This window comes from Pseudophryne corroboree, chromosome 7 (assembly GCF_028390025.1).
Source record: "Pseudophryne corroboree isolate aPseCor3 chromosome 7, aPseCor3.hap2, whole genome shotgun sequence".
NCBI lineage: Eukaryota > Metazoa > Chordata > Amphibia > Anura > Myobatrachidae > Pseudophryne > Pseudophryne corroboree.
Genome location: NC_086450.1, coordinates 366,465,083 through 366,480,355, shown reverse-complemented (window position 1 = coordinate 366,480,355; position 15,273 = coordinate 366,465,083). Strand labels below are relative to the sequence as shown.

General features: G+C 40.8%; 2 long non-coding RNA genes across 3 annotated transcripts in view; one reads left to right on the top strand and one right to left on the bottom strand.

Annotated features, from left to right (window-relative positions):
- Nucleotides 1-252: 252 nt before the first annotated feature.
- The window catches only part of LOC134943717 (uncharacterized), a 78,960-nt gene continuing 63,939 nt past the window's right edge, over nucleotides 253-15,273 (bottom strand). For both annotated transcript variants that reach the window (XR_010181702.1, XR_010181703.1), the window contains exons 2-5: nucleotides 1,359-1,463; nucleotides 952-1,046; nucleotides 497-591; nucleotides 253-412 (exon numbers count right to left, since the gene is read on the bottom strand). This is a non-coding gene — a long non-coding RNA (uncharacterized LOC134943717). The remainder of the gene's footprint in view (nucleotides 413-496; nucleotides 592-951; nucleotides 1,047-1,358; nucleotides 1,464-15,273) is intronic.
- The window catches only part of LOC134943718 (uncharacterized), a 149,045-nt gene continuing 145,232 nt past the window's right edge, over nucleotides 11,461-15,273 (top strand). The window contains exon 1 of the long non-coding RNA XR_010181704.1: nucleotides 11,461-11,671. This is a non-coding gene — a long non-coding RNA (uncharacterized LOC134943718). The remainder of the gene's footprint in view (nucleotides 11,672-15,273) is intronic.

Genomic DNA, 15,273 nt, shown 5'->3' with positions numbered 1-15,273 from the left:
TGTATATATATATATATCTATATCTATATATCTATATATATATATATATCAACAATATCGGGTTTAGACCTATTTAACGCGCTAGTGGATGAGCTACAACCTTGGGATTACCCCCTGTTAGGTGGGGTACAGTACAAAGATAGAGGAAAAAAGGTTTCCCAAAGGAGCTTATACTAGTACTCTGGTGTATAACAGTATAAATAGTATCCTTATTTGTTAAAAAATTTATTTTCTTTAAAAATACAATACATAAAATTGTTCAATTACATTCAATGATACTTTATACATGAGATGATTGAAACCAATGTTCCATTCTAATCGTATAGCAGTGATTCTTCAATTTAAGAACGCAATTGTTGTCTCAAAAATCCAACGCGTTTCGTCCTGCGGACTTCATCAGGGGCTTTACAATCTAAGCAGTAAAAAACATTTATGAACATCCCACTCTCATATTTATGGAGTAATTGTATAATCTCACAGATACACGTATACATACCCAGAGACTTCAAAACAGATAATCAGCACAATAAATCTTCAAAAAGTAGACACATTATCAGAACGGTATCGGATAAAATTCACCTCATGGATTATCTGTAAGACCATTGTATGCATCATAAATATATCATATATAAAACATACTATACTCACATACTAAAAAAATATTTATTTAGAAATGTGGTCAAGATATATTGGAAAGGAGGAGGAATAGGAGATGAGAATGCAATAAAGGAATAAAACATAAAAAATAAACTCTTTTGAGCTCAATGTAATTCCAAATATATAACTTTTTGGTTGACAAGGACGTCATTAGCATTATCATAACTATAAGTGGTAAAAAGGGGAAGATAATACAGCTATTATAAGCTGTTAAGGAATTGTTAATGACGAATGATGATATTTCCACATATAATATTCTTAAATTTTACTTGTATTAGAACGTGTCATACGTACCACTTCAGTTATTCAAAAGCTCATAAAACAATTAAATCCCAGGATTGGGCAAGAATGTTTTTACAAAGAGTCAGTACAAATGACTGTCGCAATGCCTATGACAGAAAAGATACATATAATCATGATTATTAGCATTAATCATGATACATAAACTGTATACAAAATTATATAATCATGACAGAAAAGATACATATAATCATGATTATTAGCATTAATCATGATACACAAACTGTATACAAAATTGTACACATGACCTCAGTCATGATATGCAATCTTATCAGAACAATTATCTGAGTGTAGAAGTCAGAGAAAATCCATAATAAGGGAAAGGTAAATAATTATAAAGGCAATACATTGGTCCAAACATTACAACAAATGATAGGGGACCATGGAAATAGGGTGCTCACCTCTCTGTAGTACACACTGTTCCAATCAGCTGTATGAACTGAAGTACAACCCTCTGGGTTTATATACCCCTGGGTGCCTGACATCACTTCCTGTGTGATGACCCTCTAAAATTAAGCATAAACAGGGTATTAGCTGACCTATTAACTTGTCTTTATATAAGAACCATGCATATTGAAGAGGTGGTACCAATATATTTTATTATAAACCAGATAAACAAAGTAGTTGTTAAGGAAAATCAATTCCAACTCAAAATTGCGTTCCATTGAGCCGACGCAACGCGTGTTCCAAAGCGCTAACTTCCGCTTCCTGTTAGTAGCCTCTTTGAGTGGCTACTGTGTACCTGAGTGTACGGTGACGCACATCCGCCCGCTTCTCGTTATGTGGTAGCGCACATCCGTCTGGTCCGCAGTGTGCGTTCCAACGAGCGTCATTTCCGCTTCCTGTTACAAGAATGTATGAGTGACGTACGTCCGCTACGGCGTGTGTTCCACTCACTGAAAAGCGTTCCACTTACTAGTAGATGCTTCCTGTTTCTAAGGGGGGCACCTGAATTTATGAATGCGTTCAAAATTAAATCATCCATTTATTAGGGGACATATAACTCGCTAAAAACCGCTGGCCTTAGTTACCCCTCAGGGCAAATAAAAGTGACTAATAAGCAAATTGACCTCCGTGCAATATCATATTGTGTTTATAAAATAATTATCCCAATATAGACTTATAGGGTCATTAGTAACCCTACTATTATTTATCCATATTAAAGTGTACTCTCTAATAGTTAGAATGAAATAAATAAATTATTAAGTAGATTATTAAATAATAATTTAAAGTGACCAGTCCCTAGTATTTAATCTATTATTATTTTAAAATGACCTATCCCTAGTAGTTCATTGATATGACATAGACTGGTGTTATTAGAAATAAACCGTGGACTAGTGTTATTAAATAATAAAAATGAAAATAAAAATAATGCAAAAATAGTGTAACGGCCACATATTTGCATGGTCCCCCATTTACAATACAGAAATAATTCCTCTTATACAATCAAAGTTTACAATTTTTGTGTAAATCATCTAACACTGAATATTTGTTTATTTATTTATTTATTTTTTATATTTTATTTTGTATTTATTGATATACTAATTTTTTGCCTAAAAATAAATTAATGGATACTATCTCCATTTAGGGTTTTTAAATAGGATTTACATCTTTCACAGACCCATAGATATTGGGAATAGAGGTCCAGTGGATCTATAAGTAAGTTATATGGATAGTTCATACGGGTATTTTTTCCATTTATATTTTTTTGTGTAAAATAATCACATCAAATTGTATTTTAGAACTGTGCGAATAATTTGAATTCTACCCTTCATTTCATTTATGGCACAAATTTTAACTGTGTATATGAAAGGGTTATCTCTGTTTGTGTAAATGTGCTTTTAATAAATTGTTATTTATGATCATATGTGGTCAATGTAATTGCTGGTAGGAACTGGAAAGTGAAATTAGCGCCTCCTGATTCACTGTTTGGTGGTGTGTAGTTTTGGTCCTGACTAACAGAAGGATCGAATTAGGAAAGGCAGCAATTTATCAGCGCAGGATAAGGGTATAACTGTTGTATAATATATATATATATATATATATATATATATATATATATATATATATATATATATATATATATATATATATATATATATATATATATATATATATATATGTATGCATAAGCGAGCAGATCCATGCAGTGTGCAGCCACACATCCAATCCCTTGCAGCCACACACTACATAGATCTGCCCAGCCGCAACGCCTATCACCCTTTCACAAAGTATAAGGTAAGCTTCCAATAGTTAAAACTCTCTCAGCTTGGAACTCTCTAGCTTTCTATTCAAGGAGTGATAGGTCAATGAATAGTGTGCCGGAGTGCAATGTTACAGGCAACGGGTTTGAATCCTGAGCACATCACCATCCCGAAATGTAATAAAGGACAGTGCGACTAAACAACAAAGAACTCTCAAGTCAAGTCCATGAATACTGTATAGGTATTAGCGACAAAAAGGGTGGGGGTAGGAGACAGGTGTGGTCAGGAGATGTCGGGCTTCAAAATGGGGGGAAGCTGCAAGTGAAAGTAATTAGATAATTCATAATTGACAAATGCTGTCAACAGTGCCCCCTACCCTGCAGCGCTATGTGCAGGGCACACTCCGCACACACCTAGTTATGGTCCTGGCGTTACCACCTTGTGCTTTTTACTGCTTTATCACTTCTTTATCTCTTCTCCAGGCTTTTCTTACACATGGTTTTGGTACATACACATACTCCCCCTCCCCACCTCCCAAATGTTGAGAGATATGGAACTACAGTATGGATAAATGATAGCTAGAATTTTATTGGTTGCAATAGCCAACTTCTCCTCTTTGGAAGGTTTGATACATCTCCCTGTATATTGGTATAATTTGTTTGCAACATGCTGCTGTGTTTTACCATTATTGATTCAGTAAATGATTTCACAACAGGAAAGTTGGAGAGGACGGTAATCACGTGTTGTAGGAGGTATTGTAGAGCCCTCCATCATGAGAGCACTTCCGATTTATCTACACATTTAACATGATAATGAAGGACATATACCAATTAATGGGCAAAACTATGTGCACTGCAGGTGGGGCAGATATACTGTAACATGTGCAGAGAGTGTAAGATTTGGGTTGGTTATCTTGTTTCTGTGCAGGATAAATACTGGCTGCTTTATTTGTACACTGCAGTTTAGATTTCAGTTTAAACACACCCCACCCAAATCTAACTCTCTCTGCACATGTTATATCTGCCCCACCTGCAGTGCACAAAGTTTTGCCCATTATGGGAAAATTTTATTTTGCAATCAACCTTGAATTAGGCCCCTTATCCATATCATATAATTAACCAGCAGATAAAATCCTAATGGATGTTTATACCAGCATACTGGCTTCCTTATCCTAGCGGTTAAAGAAGATACATATAAAATATGAAAATAAAATTACACAAAAACAGACATATAAAGGGTTTGTAATGGACAAATTTGCAAAAATACCCTGCAGCACAAATGCCATTTCTTCCTTCTGTGATGATACATGTATGTACTGTATGTGTCTACTGCTGCATGATTTCACACATTTGTACAAGAAAACATGAAGCTTATTGTGTCACAATAGCAACAACTGTGGGGATGCAAAAATGTTTCATCAGACACATTTGCACATGAATGGCGCAATTTACAGTCATTAACCTCACCTCCCTACTATTCACTATCCATTGATAACATCACTATCTCTTCTATGTCACCAGTCTGCTGTCTAGGAGTTGTCCCTCTCCTTTAAACCGCTCATTTAGACTCCTTCCCATTCTTGTCGCTTTCACCTTTATAATAAATCCGGGATTAGAACTTTTCTTATCCTGGAGACAACAAAGACCTCATCCACTGACTGGTCAACTCTAGTTTGGACAATTGCAACCTCTTATCCGGGCTTCCTGACTCCCACCTCTCTCCACTCCAATGAATCCTGCTGCCTGGCTCATATTTCTTCCCCACTGCTCTACTTCTGCCTTAGCTCTCTAACAGGCACTTCATAGCTAACCTTCCCCTTCAGAGTCCTATTCAAACTCCCCATGCTCACCTATAAAGCCCTTACCCAATACTGTCCTCCCTACATCTCTGACCTCATCTTTCTCCACAATCCGACCTGCCAACTTTGCACTGCTATTGGATGCTGTTTCTCTTCCCACTTCTGACACCATAATTTCAGCTATGCTGCTCCCCACAATTGGAACTCTTACCCTCTGCATGTCAGACTCTCCACCTCTATGCAATGCTTCAAACAAGCTCTCAAAACCAGGGACGTGCTATAAGGTAAATAGCTCAGGAGGCACTGGCAAGTACCAGAGACAGATTTATATATGGGCCCAAGAGCTCATGTGGGCATTATACACATATGCAGCAGTATATATTAATGGAAATTTGGTGAGTTTTGATCAGAGATGTGTGAAAAAGATAGACAGGGGTGGCACTCTCTCACATGCCATAGACCGTTTACTCCAGGGTCTTGACTATAACAATGATTAGAATAATACAGAGAAGACATTTCTAATATTTATTTGTATTTTCAATATACTTTATATAGTCAAAACTAGGGTATATGTTAGTATGACAGGAAAGGTTCTGCCTCAACTCACCACACGTCAAAGGTCAAAACTAATTTCTTTATCAAAGCCTTCCAGTCCTTAACCTCTCATTTTAACCTAGCATACTAACTTTCCTCACTGTGTCATCAATGTCTGTCCCCCTCCACTGTACTTTATAATCTCTCACAAGCAAAGCCCCTTTTCCCACTAATGCAGTTCTATATAACCCCCCTTCTTTACAGTGGCCCTAAACCTAGTAATAGTGAGTCTTTAGGGTGCAGGTCCTAACAATTGAAGAATCCCAAATGCTTTAACTAAAATGTATTACAATTTCATCACAGCATAACACAGATAAGCAGACCACGTCACATTGGCTTACCATGGTAAGGTACATATAAACCTCTGTGACGTGTTTCATGGGCAAACTGCCTGCTTCCCGAGACTGTGCTTATGCCAATATATAAATACAAACATTGTATATCAATACCTTACCCATTACCTTAAACAAAAACTTAGTAAAAATATTTCATATTAGCTATTATAATACAAATACCAAAAAACATACAAAAGTATAAAATAATAAAAAATAAATATGCACAATAAAAATATAGTAAAAAAAAGATAGTATACCATCAAGATAGTGTCTAAATCAATGATATGGATATATACAGTATAATATATAAAATTCACATTCAATAATTAATAGAATATTAACATTTTTAACAATATTATCTAGAGAATAAAAACTAATAAAAACAATTACAATCTAAAAAAATTTGTAGTAAAAATTGGAGACCTCATAAATGTTGTGTATATAGTATATTAGGATTAAAGTGGAAAAGCATCAGACGGGGAGTGTTAGATTTAAATTCTGGTAGATGATAAAATAAATAAATAAATTGTACATTTGAAAAAAGGCACTAAAATTGGGGACTAAAAAAAAATAGTGAGCATATTCAACTCTCTGGGGTATATTCAATTGGCTTTGTGATTTTGTGGTAGAAATAACAATGGACATCGCAACCAATTTTTCATGATTGCAGATATGTGTGCTCCAGATTTCCATGGTATTCAATTGAAAAATATTGGTTGCACAATTTGAACTGCAAAAACCAGCAGGGGAGAAATATATATTTATAAATAAAGCAGTAAATTGAATATATAAATGTAAATATATATTAATGTGTATGCGCACACCCACGCGCTGTATGTATTTTTAGTCTACAGAGCTTTCCTGTATAAGCAGGTATCCAGCAGGTTCAGCAGCTCCTTCTTTCCTGGTGAAAGGCAATTATAGCATAGTATGGGTGGAAGGTCTGCAGCTAGATGCCATAGCTGTAACTATATGGTCCAAAGCCGTAGTGTCCATTATTCACATTACACTGTACAGTAGAGCCCCTTATACAAGTTACACAACACAATAGTACTCCTTATACACATTATGTTACAAACTAGAGCCCCTTATACATGTTACGCCAAACATCAGAGCCCCCATACATGTTACGCCAGACAGCAGAGCCCCTTATACACATTACACCACACAGTAGAGCCCCTCATACACATTACGCCACAATAAAGCCCCTCCTCCTTATTCTGCCTCCTCATTCCTAATCCTCACCATCATCATTCATCCTCCTCATTATAATTTCTCCATCTCCTCATCTTATATCCTGTTATATTATGTTTGCGCTTAAGAAAAAGTATAATTGATTATTTTAGTATAATATTTTCCTCTTAACAGAAAAGAAGTACAATCGGAATCACTTGCTTTGTTATAACCAGAGAATTTCACTTGGCTTGTCTAAAGCATTCAGTTATATCAAGTTGTAAAGTGGCAATTGATGCAATCTCTAAAACTTAGTCATAGTCTTATAACCTGAGAGACATGTTACATTGTTTACATATTTGCCACATAATTTGCCACTGATGTTAGGTCACTCTTGCAACAATATTAATAATAATGATATGCTGTGACCTTTATCAACATGTTAGTATTGGGATAAACCAAGTGCTGCTAAGGGGTTACATTCAAGATCCCATCAGCCATCAGAGCACCAACGCCGGAATCCAGAAAAAGACAGGATCCCGACGCTGGAATCACAACAGCCAGAATCCAGAAGTTAAGTATAAGACAGGTAGCTGCCACCTGGGAAGTTAGGGTTAGGCTGCGCGGGTAGGGAGGTTAGGGTTAGGCTGAAGGAAGGGGGGGGGTTTGTATAGGCCTTATGGGGCAGAGAAAGGGTTAGGCTGCGGGGTGTGGGGAGTTAGGTTTAGGCACTAACCAGGGAGGTTAGGGTTATGTACTTGTAGTAGGTGGCCCGGGTTGGGGGATGTGGGCCCCATGTGGGTCAGGTGTCTATAACACTTACTGAGGGTGGTCCCTCTGCTCCCCTTTGGACACTCCTGGTGCCCCCGAGGGTGGGTCCAGCTCGCTAGATGAGAATGGGCTGAAGGTCCTCCGTGGTTCCTGCAAGAGGACACTACCTACAGATGCACAACAGGGAGGAAAAGAAGGAGAACCCCCCCCGGGCGGGCTCAATGATGGGTCATCATTGGCACTTGTGGCCCCAGACTGGGTGCCCGTGAGGTGCAGAAGTACCCGGTGCGACCCTGGATGGAAACGCCCACAAAGAGGGGGGGTTGGAGGATGGGTTGATGAACATACATAGACGCACACAGAACACAGGATTGCTCACCCGACACTATCTTGTCAGCTTGCATGACGAGCGGTCTCACTTCCGGTACCTAGGACAGAAATGGACGGGACAGACACCGCAGGATGGCGACACCCAACAACGGGCAGGAGCGAGTGGCTCCTGGCCACTGACCTGACTTTGTGTGGCTAACAGCCTACCTTTAATGGGGGCCTGGGCTGGGTACCTGCGGCATGACGCCTAAGCGATGCCTGCGGCCTAAGCGATGCCTACGACATAGCGCCTAAGCGATGCCTGCAGCCTAGCACCTAAGCGATGCCTGTGACCTAACGCCTAATCGATGCCTGCAGCGTAAACAATCTAAACCCAATAACCAACTATGAAGCGAAATACCACAGAATGCTATGCGCACAGCGAATGCGATACAGGAAAATACAGTGAACCATGATACCCACAATATAGAGAAATACAGTGAAACACAATACCTACAGTATAGAGAAATACAGTGAAACACAATACCCCCAGTATAGAGAAATACAGTGAAACACAATACCCCCAGTATAGAGAAATACAGTGAAACACAATACCCACAATATAGAGAAATACAGTGAAACACAATACCCACAGTATAGAGAAATACAGTAAAACACAATACCCACAGTATAGAGAAATACAGTGAAACACAATACCCACAGTATAGAGAAATACAGTGAAACACAATACCCACAGTCAGGGCCGGATCTTGCCCTTGTGACGCCCCGGGCAAAAAAAAAAAAAAAAACCACGTTAGGTACGTGGCTTAATACGGGGGCGTGGTCAGTAACGCCCCCATTTGTAGCGCCGCTGAAAGAAAAAAAAATTATACTTACATCCCCGCTCCTGATTCCAGACCGCTGCAGACCTCCGCCGGCGCCGCTCCTCTCGGATGCATAGACACTAGAGGTGAATTACGACCCCTAGCGTCTGTGCCACAATGCTGTGCGGTGCGTAATGACATCATCGTGCACCGCACAGCAAATGTCCTCTTCACGTAGGGAAACTAGACACGTAGCGTCTGGTTCCCTTCACAGCGGGGGACCAGCGGGGGGGGGGGGCACTGCGGGTGGCACAGTGGCAGATCTTGCCGTGGTGCGGTGCCCTCCGAATGGCGCCAGCGCCCTCCAGAAGGCGGCGCCCCGGGCACAAGTGCTGCTTGCCCGTGGCAAGATCCGCTACTGCCCACAGTATAGAGAAATACAGTGAAAACCCAATACCCACAGTATAGAGAAGGAGCCTCACTGAGGGCCTACCTTGACCACCGTCCCTGTAGCGCTCGCGGTCCGTTCAACGCAGTCCGTTCAATGCAGGACCTTCTTCCCTCTCTATTCCTCTGCAGGGGCAGAGGTAAATGGTGGATGCAGCAGAAGAAGTCTGGCCATCAGGAACACCAGGATCAGCCACAGCAGCAGCAGCAGCAGCAGGTGATGCCTCTCCTCTCTCTGTCCTCTCCACGTGCAGCCTCCTCCCTCTTCTCCCGCGCCATGCCTTTAAAACCCAGCCACGGGGGCTTCTGGGCCGGGTGACATGGTGGCCTCAGATTTAATGCCCGCGTCGCCCGGTGCAGATGCGCCACACCACGTGGGCGTGCCCGGTGATGCGGGGAATACCGCTGGCTTCCAGCCTGGCAGCAGCTTCCAATGATCGAACACCCCTCACACAATACTATAAGGAGTATCAGATAACGATGTAAGCTTAATACCAAAATATAAAGAGATAAAGAGACAGAAAAATATCAACCATAAAAGGTCGAGCATAATATATATCTGGGACGGCTCAACTTAAGCTGAGCACTATAGAAGATAAAGTAAATGTAAATGAATAAAAACAGGAAAAGAAATGGGAGAAAGGGAAACAAGGGGTATATGCACATCATAATAATAATTATTATATATTCACTAATTGACAGATCTTCTAGATAAACTCCAGATCAATGGTTTCATTGAGGCCCTGAGGGTTCAATGACTGAAGCCTAAAGGGCCCTACACACTGGCCGATTTTCGGAAAGATATGAACGATCTCGTTCATAAATGAATGAGAACTCGTTCATATCTTTCAGTGTGGAGACTCCAGCGATGAACGATGCGCGTCCCCGCGCTCGTTCATCGCTGGTCTCCCGTCGGCTGTGCATGCAGGCCAATATGGACGATCTCGTCCATATTTGCCTGCACTTCAATGCAGCCGCGTGACGGGGGGAGTGAAGAAACTTCACTCCCCCCGTCACTGCCCCCCCGCCGCCGGGTCGCTCGTCGGCCGTATCCGCCGTCGGGCAGCTCGGCGGCGGGTCGGCCAGTGAGTAGGGCCCTCAAGAATCCAGGCTGCACGGAAAAGTACGCAAAGAACCTTAATTGGACCAGAAGTCATAGACTTCTATAGATGCAATCATGCCAGATGCACTACTTGCTCATTTGTTTTGAATAAAACTAAAAGTATCTGTTCAGCTATTTCAAAAAAAGTATATACAATTAATACTTTCATTAATTGCAGTACGCAATATGTCATTTATTTATTCATTTGTCCATGTCAGCTTTATTATGTAGGTCGAACAATACGTCCTTTAAAACTCAGGTTCATGGAACATAGAAGAAACATTTTGAATAAATGTACAAATCACAGTATTCCACGTCATTTCCTAGAATCACATGGAGGGGATCCAGCGGGGTTTCTGCTGGTTGGACTGGAACATGTCCCAGTCACCAGCAGGGGAGGTGACCGATTTAGAGTCTTGTGCAGACAAGAGGCAGCCTGGATTCTTAGGCTTCAGTCATTGAACCCTCAGGGCCTCAATGAAACTATTGATCTGGAGTTTATCTAGAAGACCTGTCAATTAGTGATTATATAATAATTAATAATCATTATTATAATGTGCTTATACCCCTTAGAGGGGCTTGTTTCCCTTTCTCCCATTTCTTTTCCAGTTTTTATTCATTTACATTTACTTTATCAGGGCCGCAACTAGGGGTGGGGGGGGGGGGGGGGGCATGTGACCTGGGCGCCGGATTGGAGGGGGCGCCATCATGATCAGTTTAATTCCGCAAATACCCCTCCTTATCTGCATCGTCCATTACAGCTCGTTATGCAGCCGCAGCAGCTAGTAGAGCCTGGAGCTTGTGCTCCAGACTCTACTAGCTGCTGCGTCTGCCTAACAAGCCGAGCACAAAGCATTGCTGTGATTAAAGTGAAAATAAACTACAGCTCCCAGCAGCCCTTGCTGCGGGAGCTGTAGTTTACTTTCACTTTCTTCTATGCAGTCGCCCGCCCCGGCAGAGCCAGATAGAGGGGACACAGGGAACAAGCTAACTCCCCAGACTCCCCCCAGCTGCCTTTCATAGTCACAGCAGTGCTGAGCTGAATAAGAAGATTTAGCCGAAAGGGGGCGGGGCTACACGGCACTGTACACAGTGCCAATCCAGCAAGCAGCATGGGAGACAGAAGCTCACTGTGTAGCAGCAGAAGACCCTAAACAGTGAGTGTGACAAAAGGAAGGGGTACTGTATGTGTGTGTGTGTGTGTGTGTGACTACTATATATGTGTGTGACTGTACATGAGTATGTGTGTGTACATATATGTGTGCCTGTATGTATACATGTGTGACTATGTATACAGGTGTGTGACCATATGTGAGTGAATGCATGCGTGTGTGTATGTGTCTACGTATGGAACAGTATGTATGTGTACAGATGTGTAATTTTACGTATATTTATCAATATATGGGTTATCTCCTCTTTTTTTCTCTATCCGTAGCCCAAATAAATGGCCAGCTAGCAGGGTCGGATCTAGACTTTTCTTTTAGGGGGGGCGGTTTACGGTTTAATCTTGACCCCTCCCCTCTCCAGTCCCGACTCCTCCCCTCTCTCATCTTGACTCCTCCCCACTCATCTTGACTCCTCCCCTCTCCAGTCCAAATTCCTCCATCACACAAATAGGTATAATTGCAGGTAAAGGATTTGTTAGTGGATGTTAGGTATAATAATCACTTCTACAACACATCAAAGCAAAGTTCCCCAATATGACATCTATCCAAATACCTCCTTATGTTCATCATAATGTATGTACAGTTGTGATACCTACAGTATAAAAAGTTATAATCCCCTAATATTGGGGTATAGCAAAAGAAAATTAAATAAAATAATTAAATAAAAACAAAATGTCTGGAGTAATTATTTGCATCTATTTCTCATCTTAATATGAGGTACTGATATAGACAGTCAATCATCAAGGTTTATATGTCAACATCGTTATGAAATACAGTATTATCATAAACCTTGATGATTGACTGACTCCAGAGCCGGCCTTAGGCATAGGCAAACTAGGCAAATGCCTAGGGCATTTGGTATGCTTAGGGGCACCAGCAGCTTCTGCTGATTAAAATGATATGCAGCATGCCTATATTCTGTGTGTGACTGCGGCTGTATCTGCATACGAAATGCTACGTTGCAGTGTAGTCCTGGAAATCACTGTAATGTAGCATTTCATATGCAGATATAGCTGCATTTGCACACAGAATATAGGCATGCTGCATATCATTTTAATCAGCAGAAGTTGCTTGTGCAGCCTAGCCACATAGTAATGCAAATAAGATGCATCTCCATAAACAAAAGGCGCCCGATGTTAGCAGAGCTGCCAGCTGACTCATGCCAGGCATCTCCTGCAGAACTAGCGGCGGTGCTAGGGGGCACCAGCCAAAATCTTGCCTAGGGCATCATATTGGTTAGGGCCGGCTCTGACTGACTCTATATAAGCGCATTATATTAAAATGAGAAACATTAACAATGTGATAATACCTATAATTCCTTTCTTTGGGATACTAGCAACTTTTATGGATACAAATGGTAACAACTGGCATACTAGGTGTTACTGAACCAGGAAGGGAAGACACATTATAATACCCTGTTATATTATTATAATAAGGGGAACTGCTGAATAGTACCAAGGGGATTTTAGGCACAGAGTCTTGGGGGGTTAGGCCAATTATTTGATAATCCCACACAGTACTCAACACTTGCCAACCCTAACAGATGAATTCCACATTTGTAATTGTCCAATAATGGAGTTTGAGACTAACCAGGATTAAGTGAGAGTACGTAATACTCGCAGGAGTTCACCCGTGGATTAAAATCCCTTTTGCATCTATGTGCCACATAGGTTTGGGAAATCCCCCCACCACCCTTTTTTTTTTTCCCCAGAAAAATATTGCTAGTATACCAAAGATATCTGATTGATACAATTCATTTAAGGAATTATAGGTATTATCACATTGTTGTATAGAATTTAGCCAGTGCTACTGCATATGTATGTTGTTCATAAATATACCACTTCAGATACAGCAGATGTCATACTTCTTATTAGGCTCACTCAGCTATCCCCAAAATGAAAGGGATAAGCAAATATAGTGAAGTACTGTTTAATAATTGTAAATTTCAGCCAAACCTGAGCCTGCACAAGTGGGAGAACCCAGGACTTGCACTGTTTCAGGTGCATTCTGAACTGCTTAAAAACAGTTAATGTCTAGCTGGTAATTGTCAAAATGTGGCCACTTGGAAATACCTGTAATCTGTGTGGAGTTTATATGTTTTTGTTTTTCTCATATTAAATCTTACAATTATTAAACAGTATTTCACTATAATTGCTTATCTATTACATTTTGGGTATATCTGAATGAGCCTAATAAGAAGTATACTGTGAGATATGACATCTGCTGTATCTGAAGTGGTATATTTATGAATGACCTACATACTGTATGCAGTAGCGCTGGATAAGTTCTATTCAACCTTTTTTGGCACATATTTGGTGAAGATGTGAGGATACCTTTAAGTAAAATATTGAGCTCACCAAGCTGCTTTTTTTCTGCTTGTGCGCACTGCTAGGATTGTCTATTTTATATTTCTATTATCAGATTGTTACTGTTTCTCATGTTAATATGAGTTGCAGATATAGAATAAGTCAATCATAATTAATCCAGGCATTCTGCTTTAATTTAATATTTTTTTGCTATACCCCAATATTAGGGAATTACAACTTTGTATACTGTAGGTATCACAACTGTACATGACGTGTCATAAATTATGATGAACATATGGATGGTATAATAGAGGGCCATCAAAATATGTCATTTGTGGCAACAACAGTGACAAGACATTGGGCATAATTCAGACTTGATGCGGGGGACACCCGGCACAGGGCTAGTCCGCCCCCGCATGTCTGGCTCTGCCCCACCGTACAAGTTCAAAAGCATCGCACAGCGGCGATGCTTTTGTACTTGATGAGTAGCTCCATACCAGCGCAGCTCCTGCACACAGGCAGGGAGCTACTAGTCACTGACTGGGTCACAGCGGCTGCGTGTGATGTCACACAGCAGCCGCAGCCTGCCCCCCGCACGGTCCGGGCACACCTGCGTTGCCCGGACCACACCCCTAAAAAGGCGGCCAAACGCCACCGGCCTGCACCCTCCTGCCCAGCGACTGCCTCTGCCTGGCAGGGCTGAGATGGCCGTCGGCTGTCTGGCATGCGCCGGCGTATGCGCAGTTCAGACCTGATCGGCTGCTGTGCGAAAATGCACAGAAGTGATCAGGTCTGAATTAGGCCCCTTGTCTGTAATGACATCAGTTATAAGAGAGTGAGGCTCCCGAGGACGCACCATATCAAGCAATTGAAATATTTTTAGGGATTTGGATAGATGTCATATTGGGGGACTTTGATTTGATGAGTTGTAGAAGTGATTATTATACCAAACACCCACTAACAAATCCTTTACCTGCTTATCTTGCAATATATCCCTACCAGATATTAGGGTGCCATTTATAATCAAGGGGTCTCTCCCACTGATATATAAACTGTTTGATGCACATTATAGGACCAATGCTATACAGGAACTTGAAGACAGTTGTAACTAATACTCATTTGTGAGGTCACCTTGTAGGTGAATTATACGGTGAGGACAATTCCAAGTTGATACCTCATAGAAGGAGTATGGTGTTATTTATGAGAAATTAACCAAATAGAGGACAAATTAGCATACACCATATTTTTTGTATAGCATTTTTATGCACACTTTCTTTCTGTACTTTT